The sequence below is a fragment of the Triticum urartu genome, chromosome 1, assembly GCF_003073215.2.
Source record: "Triticum urartu cultivar G1812 chromosome 1, Tu2.1, whole genome shotgun sequence".
In the NCBI taxonomy this organism is placed as follows: domain Eukaryota; kingdom Viridiplantae; phylum Streptophyta; class Magnoliopsida; order Poales; family Poaceae; genus Triticum; species Triticum urartu.
The window spans coordinates 113,735,603-113,750,286 of NC_053022.1; the positions used below are offsets into that span (position 1 = coordinate 113,735,603).

At 49.7% G+C, this 14,684-nt stretch overlaps 1 pseudogene; it reads left to right on the forward strand.

The window, feature by feature from the left end:
• The window catches only part of LOC125532764, a 58,895-nt pseudogene extending 45,220 nt beyond the window's left edge, over nt 1–13,675 (forward strand).
• Nucleotides 13,676–14,684: the final 1,009 nt, after the last annotated feature.

Consider the following 14,684-nt stretch of genomic DNA (forward strand, 5'->3'; position numbering starts at 1 on the left):
GCTTTTCTTTAACAATTTAAACTTTGCATCAAAGTAGGTTGTCTAGATATGCAACTAGGTGAGCAACCTATATGATGCAACAAGGATAGGAACACAGGCAAGCAAGATATATGAAACAAATAAGCTTGCACAAGTAAAGGCACGAGATAACCAAGAGTGGAGACGGTGGAGACGAGGATGTGTTGTCGAAGTTCCTTCCCTTTGAGAGGAAGTACGTCTCCGTTGGAGCGGTGTGGAGGCACAATTCTCCCCTAGAAGACACTAGGGCCACCGTATTCTCCTCACGCCCTCACACAATGCGAGATGCCGTGATTCCACTATTGGTGCCCTTGGAGGCGGCGACCGAGCCTTTACAAACTAGGTTGGGGCAATCTCCACAACTCAATTGGAGGCTCCCAACGACACCACGAAGCTTCACCACAATGGACTATGGCTTCGCGGTGACCTCAACCGTCTAGGATGCTCAAACACCCAAGAGTAACAAGATCCGCAAGGGATTAGTGGGGGGAATCAAATATCTCTTGGTGGAAGTGTAGATCGAGGCCTTCTCAACCACTCCCGAGCAAATCAATAAGTTTGGTCGGCTAGGGAGGGAGATCGGGCGAAAATGGACCTTAGAGCAATAATGGAGCTTGGGGGTGGAAGAGATAAGTCAACGGGGAAGAAGGGGACCCCTTATATAGTGTGGGAAAAGGATCCAACCGTTACCCACCAACCAGCCCGCGGCCAGCGGTACTACCGCAAGGGCGCGCGGTACTACTGCTTGCAACCAAGCGGTACTACCGCACGGCTGTGCGGTACTACCGTACCGACCCACGGTACTGCCGCAACCCCAGCAACAGAAAAGATAAATAGACGCGCAGGAGCTGGGGGCGGTACTACCACGCCCCCCATGCGGTACTACCGCAAGGCAAACACCCCAGCCAGGGGGAAGGGAACTTCCGCGCCTACTTCCGCAAAGAAACGGAAGTAGCAAAAACCCGACATAGTAGTACTGCCGAGGGGCGGTACTACTGCCTGACTGCATAGCGCGATACTACCGCTCGGCGAAAGCGGTACTACCGCGGTAGGTGCGGATGTGAAAAAATTACATCCGCCCCTACTACCGCAAAGGGGCGGCACTAGCCTGGTGGGCAGCGGTAGTGCAGCTCCAGGGGAGTGGTACTACCGTGGGCACCTGCGGTACTACCGCGCCACCGCGAGGTACTACCGCGGATGCCTACGGTACTACCGTTTTCCTGGGAGCAGTACTACCGCGACCAACCACAGCAGCCGGACAAGGGAGGCAAGAAAACGGAGGAAGCTCCAAGGAAAAAGGAGGGGACAAGAAGGAGACGTGTACGTGATGATTCCACCCAAACCTTTCCAACTCGGACCCCCTCTTAATAGTACGGCTTTCCTACGACTCAAATCCACCAAAAAGAAACATAGAAAAGACGCCGTCTTCATCAGTCTTCGAGGGGCACCCAATCGTCTTGTGTCTAGCAATGAAGTGTCTGGAATACTCAAGGCACACAATTAGTCTGCAAATGCATTGTCATCAATCACCAAAACACTTAGGGATAAATATGCCCTTACAATCTCCCCCTTTTTGGTGGATTGATGACAATACGGGATTTGCACAAGGAAAATAAAATTAAGTAAATGCAAACCCCTCCTCTCTAGAATATAGACGGGCTCCCTCTAGATGTGTGCCACCTAGATGAGTGCTTTGGACTGCACGGCACACAAATACTAGGATCCAAGCTCCCCCTATATTATAGAGACAAGGCATATCTATCACTAGACAAGATAGCACACACATAAGTTAACTACGATAGATAAAGTGCATATGTCTTACACCATATGAGGAAAGGTCTCGAAAGCACAAACCAAACAAGAGAAAACAAGCACAAACGAGGTCCAAAAGACAAAGCAAATAAACGCACCAAGCACGACACAACGCAAATCCCTACACTCTCTCCCCCTTTGGCATCGAGATGCCCAAAAGGCAGAGAGGACACCTACACACACAGGGTGGCTCAGGCAGAGAAGTCGTCCCACTGCTCCTCGTGCTCCTCGCCAGACTCAGCGGCGGGGATAGTCTCCTGAAGTCATCCTCTGAACTGGTCCACTTGTATCCCTGTTTTGACATCCAGGCAGCCTCAGGTGTGATGACATCCTTAGACCCGCCAGACACATCCTCTCCAAAGAGCCTCATAACCTTCTTGTCACGGCGGCGACTCTCCTTGTCTGCCACGTGAGCCCTGTACTGTCCCTTTGCCTGCATGCAGAAGAGAGTCTTCATCCTGTCCTTTAGCTTCTTGGCCCATGACGGCTCAGAGGAAGGAGTGGTGGACCTAGCAGCACGGTCCTCAGCAACATTCTCAGCAGCAGCCGCCTCCTCACTAGCAGCCCTCCTAGCAGAAGAGGCCTCAACACGGGTAGTGGTGTTGGCCTAGTTGGGCTTGACGCGGAGGCTGATGGACTCATGGTGAATCCAGTCTGGAGCAAGGAACTCATCACCTGGGTACATCTTCTCCCAAGTGGTGGAGAGCAGCAGAAACATGTATGGTCCATAGATAGGTACCTTGCGAGTGAACACCACAAACCGAAGCTCACACCACATGATGTGTGAGACATCAAGTGGCCGAGTCTGAGAAGAACGTGCCTCTGCACATAGGAGCAACATGTCCACTAGATATGCATGGACCTTGTCCTTGTTGCCAATGCGTGGGAACAGAGTGTTGCGGAAGATGCGATGCATGATATCCAGAAAGGAGTTTAACACCCAAGTTGACTTGCCATTGGGGAGCACCTTCTCAACAAGGAAAGGCTGAAGCAGGTTCTTGTTGGCAGACTCAGAGTTGCATGGGGGCGAACACCAACAGGGGTGTGAAGCCCGTCATCAGGAATGTGCCGCAGATCCATGAACTCTTTCCATGTAGCAGACAACTGACGGCCATTGGTCATCCAGGTCATCCTCCGCTCCTCCCCGGGATGAAAGTACACCGAGGCAAAGAACTGACAGATGAGCTCAGGGTCATAGTCATGGTGAAAAGAGATCACCGGCTCAATAGCAAACTGCTCCACCAAGCCAGAGCCTCTCCAAAATAGTCACGAAACTTGTCCTTCCACATGTGATGCATGTCTATCCACTTGACCTCCACGAAGGTATTCTGCTTGCTCTTGATCACATCCAGATGGATGAGAACCTGTTGCTTGTTCCAGAACATCTCAGTGCCTCTGAGCACAGCCCGAGGAGTCACATAGGGATCGATCCTCCGGCGTTCGACATACCCAGAGACAGAAATCTCGTCCATGCCCTTAGCAGGTTCCTTTTGCTTGCTGGCAGTGGTCTTGACATTGCGCTTGGGGGCATTGGAGCCCTCTGGGGCTTCATCTTGGGGGTTGCGCAGACGCTTGGAGCCAGTGTCACGACTGGGATTGGAACGGCGAGAGCCACCACCTGAGACACAAAAATGCAAAACACCCACAACAGCCAAGAGGGATTAATGCAAAGACCACAACAAAGCAAGAGAAACAAGCAGAAAGCACACATGATAAATGCCTAGAGAGAGATTTGATCCCTACGGTAGTACTGCCAAGTGCTGCGAAGCTAAGATAGTAGTACCGCTCTTAGACGCAGTAGTACCGTGCAAGGTCACGGTAGTACCAGGTCTAGGAGCGGTAGTACGACCTTAGCACCTCGGCTAGCGCAGTAGTACCGCGTCTGTTGAGCGGTAGTACCGCACGAGCTAGCACGGTAGTACCGCACCTGACGGGCGGTAGTACTGCACATCAGACACGGTAGTACCGCACCGCGTCAGATCTGAACAGGTTCAAATCTGAGAAAAGCCCGCAAAACCACGGCGGTACTACGGTTGGACAAAGCTACCACAAGCCAGCATATCAAGTATGATTCCTACGCATCACGACTCTCCTACATCCTACTCTTGCATAGATTTGGCCTAAAATCTCAAGAACAACAAGTTTCTCCCCAAAAACCTAGAAGCAAGAGAACAGCCAAGAAAAAGAGGGATTTGGGGAAAAAACCTTGGTCCATGGCAAGAGGAAGTGGTGGGGAACGATCCCACCGGCCGGAATCCGAGGAGAGTGGCCGGAGACGGAGATCTGGCGAGGACCTCCAGCGCCGTTCTTGAGCGAGAGAGAGAGAGAGACGTGGGGAGAGAGACAAATGAATGGGTATGGGGAGTTGGAACTCCCCTGCCCGAGTCATAACCCCCACACTCCCTCGATGGCGCGGTAGTACCGTGCCCCAACGCGGTAGTACCGCCCGGTACGGTACTTCCGAAGTACCGCACCTGAGCGGTACTACCGTGCTGTGGCACGGTAGTACCGTGCCTCCCAAAGCGCTAGTACCGCGGCCAGCCGCGGTAGTACCATGAGCTCAAGAAGATGCACGTTTCGAGCACACGAAAAACTGGGTCTTTGCACAAACACTCCGAGCCAACACGACACCACAAGACCACGCAACACACAAAGCCAGAAAGGCACACAAAAAACGAAACAACCACGAGACACCACCTCTCCAAAGAGAGGGCGGTGGCCGTAGCCACCTATGTTTGAGTCAATTGGTATGGCACCACAAAGAATTATCCTTGGGTCCATGACCAAAACTCGTCTTTGAAGCACAAGTACCATCAAACATTGCTAATGTGAAAGACTTGATCGATTTATGCATAATGGGGGGAGGGAGAGTTCATTGAGAGAACATCACTCCCCCTATGTCTATGCCTACATCTAAACAGGACAACACGTTGAGTATGGTGGGGTGTGCAAGGGTTCAAGCAACATTGCTCGAATCAATGATATTTAGCTCATGCCTTAACTCGCGAAATCTTGCTTCATCCAAGGGCTTCGTGAAGATATCTGCAAGGTTATCATGAGTGTTGACATAGTTGAGCTCGATCTCTCCTCGCCTAATGTGATCCCGGATGAAGTGATACCGAATCTCAATATGCTTTGTCTTGAAGTGTTGCACCGGATTGAGAGAGATCTTGATGGCACTTTCATTGTCACACCAAAGAGGCACTTTGTCACAAATGACACCGTAATCCTTTAAAGTTTTCCCCATCCATAAGAGTTGTGCACAACAACTACCGACCGCCACATACTCCGCTTTGGTGGATGAGAGAGACACACAACTTTGCTTTTTGTAAGACCAACTTACCAAAGAACAACCAAGAAATTGGCACCCTCTGGAAGTGGACTTCCTATCCACTTTGTCTCCCGCCCAATCAGAATCCGAATACCCTACAAGCTTGAAGTTTGCTCCTCTTGGGTACCATAGGCCAAAGTTTGGGGTATGAGCCAAATATCGAAAGATTCGTTTGACCACCACATAGTGACTTTCCTTAGGCGCGGCTTGAAAACATGCACAAATTCCCACACTCAACATGATATCCGGTCTAGATGCACAAAGGTAAAGCAAGGAACCTATCATGGAGCGATATACCTTTTGATCCACCGCTTTACCATTGGGATCTATGTCGAGTTGGCACTTGGTGGGCATGGGAGTGGAAGCCGGCTTGACATCACTTAGCTTGAATCTTTTGAGCATGTCTTGAGTATATTTGGCTTGATTGATGAAGGTTCCTTCTCTTCTTTGCTTCACTTCGAACCCTAGAAAGAACTTCAACTCTCCCATGGAAGACATCTTGAACTTTGAGGTCATGAGAGCAGCAAATTCCTCATTGAAAGCTTTGTTAGGGGAACCAAAGATAATATCATCAACATATAATTGGCACACAAACAACTCCCCTTTGACCTTCTTAGTAAAAAGAGTGGGGTCGATTAGCCCAACTTTGAAACCACGGTCTTGTAACAACTCGGTAAGGTGGTCATACCACGCATGTGGGGCTTGTTTAAGGCCATAGAGTGCCTTATCGAGTTGATACACATGATCGGGAAAGTAGGGATCCTCGAACCCGGGGGGTTGCTTGACATAAACCAATTCATTAATGGGACCATTAAGAAAAGCACTCTTCACATCCATTTGTTATAAATTAAAGTTATGATGAGAAGCATAGGAAATCAACATGCGAATAGATTCAAGACGAGCAATGGGAGCAAAGGTTTCACCGTAGTCGATACCCTCGACTTGGGAGTAGCCTTGTGCTACCAAACGAGCCTTGTTGCGAATGATAATCCCATGGGCATCTTGCTTGTTCTTAAATATCCACTTGGTTCCGATGACATTGTGGTTCCCCGTCGGTCTTGGCACCAATCTCCACACTTTGTTGCGCTCGAAGTTGTTGAGTTCTTCATGCATGGCATTGAGCCAATCTGGATCTTCTAGCGCCTCATAGACCTTGTGGGGTTCCACACAAGAGACAAACGCGTGATGCTCACAATAATTTGCTAATTGTCTACGAGTGCTTACCCCCTTTCGTAAGCTTCCAAGCACATTCGTCATGAGATGATCCTTGGTGGAGAGCTTGGAAGCAACCTTGGTGACACGACGCTCTAATTCCTCCTCGGGGGTGAGACGAGGAGTGGTCACTTGATCATCTTGAGCGTTGTCTTGAGCTTGTTCTTGTTCTTGAACTCGCTCGGAGGAGAGAACTTGACCTTGGGCATCACTTGATGTGTCAACACCGTCTTGAGCGTGATCTTGCCCTTGGTCATGTTCTTGAGGATAAGGGCCTTCATGTTGTTCTTCGGAAGTGTGTGGGCCTTGGGTTGGTGATGGCTCCGCTTGAGTGGAGCTTTGTCCTTCTCCTTCGGCCACAAGGGGTTCCTCAATGGGTAGGATAAATCCAACACACATTCTTCTTATGGCTTGGGGAGGAATTTCATCACCTACATCACAAGTGCCACTTTGCTCCACTTGGGAGCCGTTATTCTCATCAAACTCCACGTTACACGTCTCCTCAATAAGTCTCGTGGATTTATTGAGGACACGGTAAGCATGAGAGTTTGTAGCATAACCAACAAATATGCCCTCATAAGCTCTAGCCTCAAATTTAGACAACCAAACACCTTTCTTGAGAATGAAACACTTACACCCGAACACCCGGAAGTACTTGAGGTTGGGCTTGTTACCGGTGAGTATCTCATATGGAGTCTTGTTCAAGCCCTTGCGGAGGTAGAGCCGATTGGATGCATGACACGCGGTGTTGATGGCTTCGGCCCAATAGTTGTACAGAGACTTGAACTCCGCCATCATGGTCCTTGCCGCATCCATCAACGTCTGGTTCTTCCTCTCCGCAACACCGTTTTGTTGAGGGGTGTAAGGTGCGTAATGTTGATGCTTGATCCCCTCATCACTAAGAAACTCATCCAAGGTGTAGTTCTTGAACTCGGTGCCGTTGTCACTTCTTATTGTCAAGATCTTTGCATTGTATTGACGTTGTGCTTCATTTGCAAAGTCAATGACGGTTTGTTGGGTCTCACTCTTCCTCTTGAAGAAATACACCCACGTGTACTAGTCATCCACAATCACCAAGCAATACTTCCTACCTCCAAGACTATCGAAGGATGGAGGCCCAAAGAGATCCATGTGAAGGAGCTCCAAAGGCCTCTTTGAATAAATGATAGTCGTGGGAGGGTGAGCCTTCTCATGTAGCTTTCCTTCGATACACGCACTGCAAGCACGATCTTTAGCAAAACTAACATTCGTTAGTCCACGGACATGGTCCCCCTTGAGGAGACTTTGCAAAGATCTCATATTTACGTGGGCTAAACGGCGATGCCAAAGCCATCCCACATCAACTTTAGCCATAAGGCACGTCGTGGTCTTAGTGGGTCGCTCCGAAAAGTTAATCACATATAGACCGTACACGACATGCCCAACAAAGGCTACTTTAAGAGTCTTGCTCCACAAGAGGGCCACGGTATCGATATCAAAGAAAGTGGCAAAGCCCATGATTGCAAGTTGACGAACGGAAAGTAAATTGTATGCAAGGGACTCAACAAGCATGACCTTCTCGATCGTGAGATCATGAGAGATGACCACCTTGCCAAGTCCCAATACCTTAGAAGATGAGGCGTCACCCCACTCGACATTGGTGGGCATAGATGGAACCTTGTGCACGTCCACCACCAAGTCCTTGCTTCCGGTCATATGATTTGTAGCTCCGCTATCGAGCAACCATGATCCCCCACCGGAAGCAAACACCTACAAGAGATCAATGCTTGGTTTTAGGTACCCATTTTGTAATGGGTCCTTTGATGTTAGTAACAAGGGTCTTTGGAACCCAAATAGACCATTCAATGTATTCATGAAGAGAACCAACAAATTTGGCATAAACATGCCCATCACTAGCACGGCATAACACATAAGAAGTATTAAAATCGCCGGCTTTGATGGGAGGGGTGGCATTGCCCTTCTTGACATTGCCGCCCTTTGCAATGTTCTTCTTCTTCTCCTCGGAGGCACTCTCTCCCTCCTTTACAAAGGTTTGCATGAGAGGAGGAGGTCGTTTGGTCTTGTCATTCTTCTTCTTGTTCTTGGAGTCGGGCACGTACCCAACCCCTTCCTTGGCCACAAATCCCTTTTGGTTGATAAAGAGATCGTTGAGGTTCTTCTTGCCTTGTATGCAAGTCGCAAGACCTCTCTCAAGTTGCCCCTTTAGCTTAGCGTTCTCCTCAACGAGATGGACATGCTCACAACACGGGTTAGTAGCATTTGCATTATCAATTAACATCATACGAGGGAAAGTGGCTTTTTCCTTGGTTATCTTTACTTGAAGTTGATCATGCGACTCTTTGAGGCTAGCATGAGCACCCTTCAAGACATTGTGAGCCTTGTCAAGTAGATCAAACTCCTCTTTGAGTCTAGCAAAATCAACCTCAAGTTCGGCCTTCTCGGGGTTTAGCACATGAGAAACAATGAAGACATGATCATAATCTTTCTTTAACTTAGCATGATCAACGTTGTGTGACTCCTCAAGAGCCAAACGAAGACCACGCTCTTCCTCAAGAGCATTGGAAAGATCCGAAATCTCATCGGCATAGTCACGACTATGCCCTTCTATCTTAGTGATGGTGTTTTCGTGAGCCTCGATCATGTCATTGGCTTCACCAAGTTCTTCCAAGAGAGCAACAAAGTGCTTCTTGGATTTTCCCTTGAGTTTGCCCATAAAGGCCTCAAACTCATTAGCCTCCACATTAGCTTCCTCAAGTTCATTAATGCTATCCGTCGGAGAAGGATGATTAATGATGGTAGTTTTGATGTTGGAGGTTACCTTGTTGGTGGCTTTAGCCATGAGGCACTTGGCGGTGATGCTCTCATTGGGTGAGTCGAAGAGAGACACCCGTGGAGTCGTTGCAATGGCAACGGAGGCCATGGCAACCGACTCATCACTTTCATCATCGTCATCATCCTCATTGTACTCTTCTTGTACCACCCATGCCTTGGGAGGAGTCTTCTTGGTGAAGTTGCTCTTGTTGGGGAACGACTTGGCCTTGTCCTTTCGGATGAGCTTGCCACCATTGTCTTCCCTCTTCTCATACGGGCACTCCGCAACAAAATGACTCACGTTGCCACAATTGTAGCAAGTCCTTACACGTTGCTTGCTCTTCGTGCCACTTGAGTTGTTTTTGCTAAAGTTTGGCCTCGAGTTTTTCTTGCTCCAAAATTGCCTTGAAGCAAGTGCCATGTGTTCATGATACGCATACTTCGTATCTTCGGGGTTGCTCTCCTCTTCTTCCTCTTCTTATTCTTCAACGGTGAGCTTGGCCTTCAATGCAAGGTTAGGCTTATTTGCCCTTTGAGAACGAAGCACTGCATTATCGGCGGTCTTGTCTGAAATGTTCACGGCCACAAACTCATCCAACACTTCGCTTGAGGTCAAAGTGTGGAAGTCCGGTATTTGACGAATGACGGAGGACATGGCCTTGTGATAGGGCATCATTGCCTTGAGGAATTTGCGCTTGATCCAATTGTCATCCGTGTCCTTGCTCCCGTGATCTCGTAGTGAGACCGCGAGTTTGGTTACTCTCCGATAAAGCTCACGAGGTTCTTCATCTTCTTTCATTGCAAACTCATCGGCCTCATCTTGCACCACTTCATAGTTGGAGCGTTGAATGCTTGCGCTTCCCCGGTAGAGAGAAACAACACAATGCCATGCATCTTTGGCCAAGGCGAAGGGACGAAGATGAGGTAGGTCTTCGGGTGGAATTGCATCTTGAATGATGAAGAGAGCATTCTCATTGAATTAATTGTCCGCGGCTTCTCGAGGAGTGAAGTTGCTTGGATCATGCGGATAGAAACCTTCTTCAATGATTCTCCAAAAGTTAGTGTTCACATGATTTAAATGACGTTTAAAGCGGTAAACCCAAGAATCAAAGTCCTCATTTTTCACAATCTTAGGGGGAGGACCGGCATGATTCAAATGAGTGGAAGGAACCGGTCCACCATAAACAAGTGGTGGTTCCACATGGGCAAAGATGTCGGTGCCATTCTTACCACTAGAAGAAGGAGCCTTTTCACTACTAGCTTCCCCCTTGTCGGGGATAGCATCTGTCACCTTGTCGGCGGGGTCACCCACTTTCAATGATGCGGTGGATAGTTTAAGCCCCTCAAGAAATTTAGTAAACATGCTTTCAACTTCGGTCGCCATGGAGGTTTTCAATGTCTCCAAGGCCACATTGAACTCCTCACAAGAGACCGAGGTTCCCCCATCGCCCGTAGACGAGGTCGGATTCACACGGAGTGTTCCTCCACACCGTCTACGGTATCAACCATACTCTTTGGACGGTATAGTCCTTAATAAAGAGACGAGGCTCTGATACCGATTGAAAGGATCGATATGGTTGACTAGAGGGGGGGGGGTGAATAGGCAACTAAAATTTTTTAGCTTTTCTTTAACAATTTAAACTTTGCATCAAAGTAGGTTGTCTAGATATGCAACTAGGTGAGCAACCTATATGATGCAACAAGGATAGGAACGCAAGCAAGCAAGATATATGAAACAAATAAGCTTGCACAAGTAAAGGCACGAGATAACCAAGAGTGGAGATGGTGGAGACGAGGATGTGTTGCCGAAGTTCCTTCCCTTTGAGAGGAAGTATGTCTCCGTTGTAGCGGTGTGGAGGCACAATGCTCCCCAAGAAGCCACTAGGGCCACCGTATTCTCCTCACGCCCTCACACAATGCGAGACGCCGTGATTCCACTATTGGTGCCCTTGGAGGCGGCGACCGAGCCTTTACAAACTAGGTTGGGGCAATCTCCACAACTCAATTGGAGGCTCCCAACGACACCACGAAGCTTCACCACAATGGACTATGGCTTCACGGTGACCTCAACCGTCTAGGATGCTCAAACACCCAAGAGTAATAAGATCCGCAAGGGATTAGTGGGGGGAATCAAATATCTCTTGGTGGAAGTGTAGATCGAGGCCTTCTCAACCACTCCCGAGCAAATCAACAAGTTTGGTCGGCTAGGAAGGGAGATCGGGCGAAAATGGAGCTTAGAGCAATAATGGAGCTTGGGGGTGGAAGAGATAAGTCAACGGGGAAGAAGGGGACCCCTTATATAGTGTGGGAAAAGGATCCAACCGTTACCCACCAACCAGCCCGCGGCCAGCGGTACTACCGCAAGGGCGCGCGGTACTACTGCTTGCAACCAAGCGGTACTACCGCATGGCCGTGCGGTACTACCGTACCGACCCACGGTACTGCCGCAACTCGAGCAACAGAAAAGATAAATAGACGCGCAGGAGCTGGGGGCGGTACTTCCGCACTCGCGGTACTACCGCGCCCCCATGCGGTACTACCGCAAGGCAAACACCCCAGCCAGGGGGAAGGGAACTTCCGTGACTACTTCCGCAAAGAAACAGAAGTAGCAAAAACCCGACACAGTAGTACTGCCGAGGGACGGTACTACTGCCTGACTGCATAGCGCGGTACTACCGCTCGGCGAAAGCGGTACTACCGCGGTAGGTGCGGATGTAAAAAAATTACATCCGCCCCTACTACCGCAAAGGGGCGGCACTAGCCTGGTGGGCAGCAGTAGTGCGGCTCCAGGGGAGCGGTACTACCGCGCCACCGTGCGGTACTACCGCGGATGCCTACGGTACTACCGTTTTCCTGGGAGCAGTACTACCGCGACCAACCACAGCAGCCAGACAAGGGAGGCAAGAAAACGGAGGAAGCTCCAAGGAAAAAGGAGGGGACAAGAGGGAGACGTGTACGTGATGATTCCACCCAAACCTTTCCAACGCGGACCCCCTCTTAATAGTACGGCTTTCCTACGACTCAAATCCACCAAAAAGAAACGTAGGAAAGACACCGTCTTCATCAGTCTTCGAGGGGCACCCAGTCGTCTTGTGCCTAGCAATGAAGTGTCTGGAATACTCAAGGCACACGATTAGTCCGCAAATGCGTTGTCATCAATCACCAAAACACTTAGGGATAAATATGCCCTTACAGACACCGACATTGGTGCTTTCACTGAGAGTTCCACTGTGCCGTCAACGAAAGGCTCGATGGCTCGCCCTGTCCTTAAAGACAACATCACCTCCGGGGGAGCTCTGGTCCCAGGCCAAACCCTCTAGCTGGGTGGCTTTACTATGATCGCCCGTTCGGCCGATGAGCCGACGATGACCTCTTGGGCCATCGAAAACCCCCTTCGCATCAACTCCGAGCACTCCAAGCAGATGGATTCGATGGAGTTTTCGTCTTGGAATGAACTCCTAGATCGCATCGCCGCTTTGGGAATAGCCACAGACTACGATCGGATCGGGCCTAAAACAGATCAAGGAGAAATCGAGACCCTACCGGTCACCCACCAGATTGCGGTAGTCGTGGAGCAGGACGGCGAGTCTTCTTCTATACCAAAGACGGACTATGTTCGGATCACCGATCAGGAAGAGCCGGATACTCACCTGTGAAAGGATGCGACCAGCCCTCCGAACATAGCATCGGACGGCAGTCCTAAACAATCAGAAGATATTCTGGAACCCGGACTGTTAAGTCCAGAAGGTCGTCAGACTCCGGATAATCGATCAGGTAGGGGTTCAATTTAATTCCACCCACCCACCCGGACGTAGATGCTCTCATGAGCATAAAACAACAGCCTCAGGAAACAGTCCACCACTTCTGGGCCAGATTCCTCCTTGTCAAAGACAAGGTAAAAGATTGCCGTGATGAGGACGCAATATCAGGTTCTGCAACAATTGCACGGACAAAGGAATCCTCAACACCATCAATCGCCGCTGCATGCTGAAATTCGCTGACTTAGCAACCATCGTACAAAAGTACAGCGCGATGGAGAGCACCTGGAAAACTTAGGCAGCTCACTGGGAACCGTCAGTCCCAACTCAACTCTCCCTACAGGCGAAAAGGACGCACCCTCGTGGCACGCCCAGTCCAACAGTCAAGAAACACAAAACCGCTATGCGGCACGGCACCATTCTGATGGGGTGGCTTGATAGCCCATGCAAAATACATACAACACCAGATACCGTGGCAACCCACAGCCTTAGAGCATGTTGGATACTATGACAGGTAGCCAAGAGTGGCGAGGAAATCCTTATCAAGGACGACCCAGAACGAGATCCCCCAGAGGACGAATTGACGGTCTTTGAGACATTCGCTTCAAACAACAAGCGCAAAAGGGTGCTTCGCGAGCTCACCGAAGTCTGCCAAATTACTAAAACAAACCCCTGGAACGACACGGCTATAACATTTAACGCCGGTGACGAACCAAAGTACATAACAGTATGAGCGCCAGCCGCGTTAGTCCTCAGTCCCATCGTGGACGGGTTTCGACTTACCAAGGTCCTCATGGACGGCGGCAGCGGACTAAACCTCATTTATGAGGACACACTCCATAAAATGGAAATAGACAGGAGCTGCATCAAGCAAAGTAACACAACCTTTCGAGGAATTATTCCCAGTCGGGAGGCGTGGTGCGCGGGCAAAATCACACTTGACATAGTATTCGGCATGCCGGAGAACTATCGGTCCGAAGAAATAACTTTCCAAGTGGCCCCTTTCAGCAGTGGATATCACACCCTGTTGGGCCGGGATGCTTTTACACGCTTTCGGGCCATAGCCCATTACGGGTATATGAAGCTCAAAATGCCCGGACCAAACGGTATAATCACTCTCGTCAGTGATCCGGAGATAGCACTCCGCGCTGAAAACAAAACCGCATCCCTGGCCCTGGAGGCGCTATCCGAAGCCCTCGCGGCCGAAGAATTAACCGCACTACACTCCACGGTGGACATGGACGACGTGATCCTCGACAAACGCCCTAAATCCAAATCCTTCAAACCAGCAGAAGAAATAGTCAAATTCCAGGTCCACCCAACGGACCGCAAGAAGACATCATCTATCGGAGCTCAACTGAACCCAACAGTTGACACCGCACTACGAGAATTCCTGCGCAAAAACTGGGACATATTCGCCTGGCACCCTTCAGATATGCCAGGGATCCCAAGCGAGCTGGCAGAACATAGGCTCAATATATTAAAGGGATTTAAACCAGTTAAGAAAACACTGCGGCGCTTTTCCGAACCCAAGCGACAAGCCATGGGGGAGGAGCTGGCCAAACTCATCAATGCCGAATTCATTAGAGAAATCAAACATCCGGACTGGCTGGCAAACCTGGTGATGGTACCAAAGAAGGACAAATCCTGGCACTTGTGTGTCGATTTCAAAGACCTCAACAAGGCTTTCCCTAAGGATCCCTTCCCCTCCCCTGCATTGATCAAATCATCGACGCCACCGC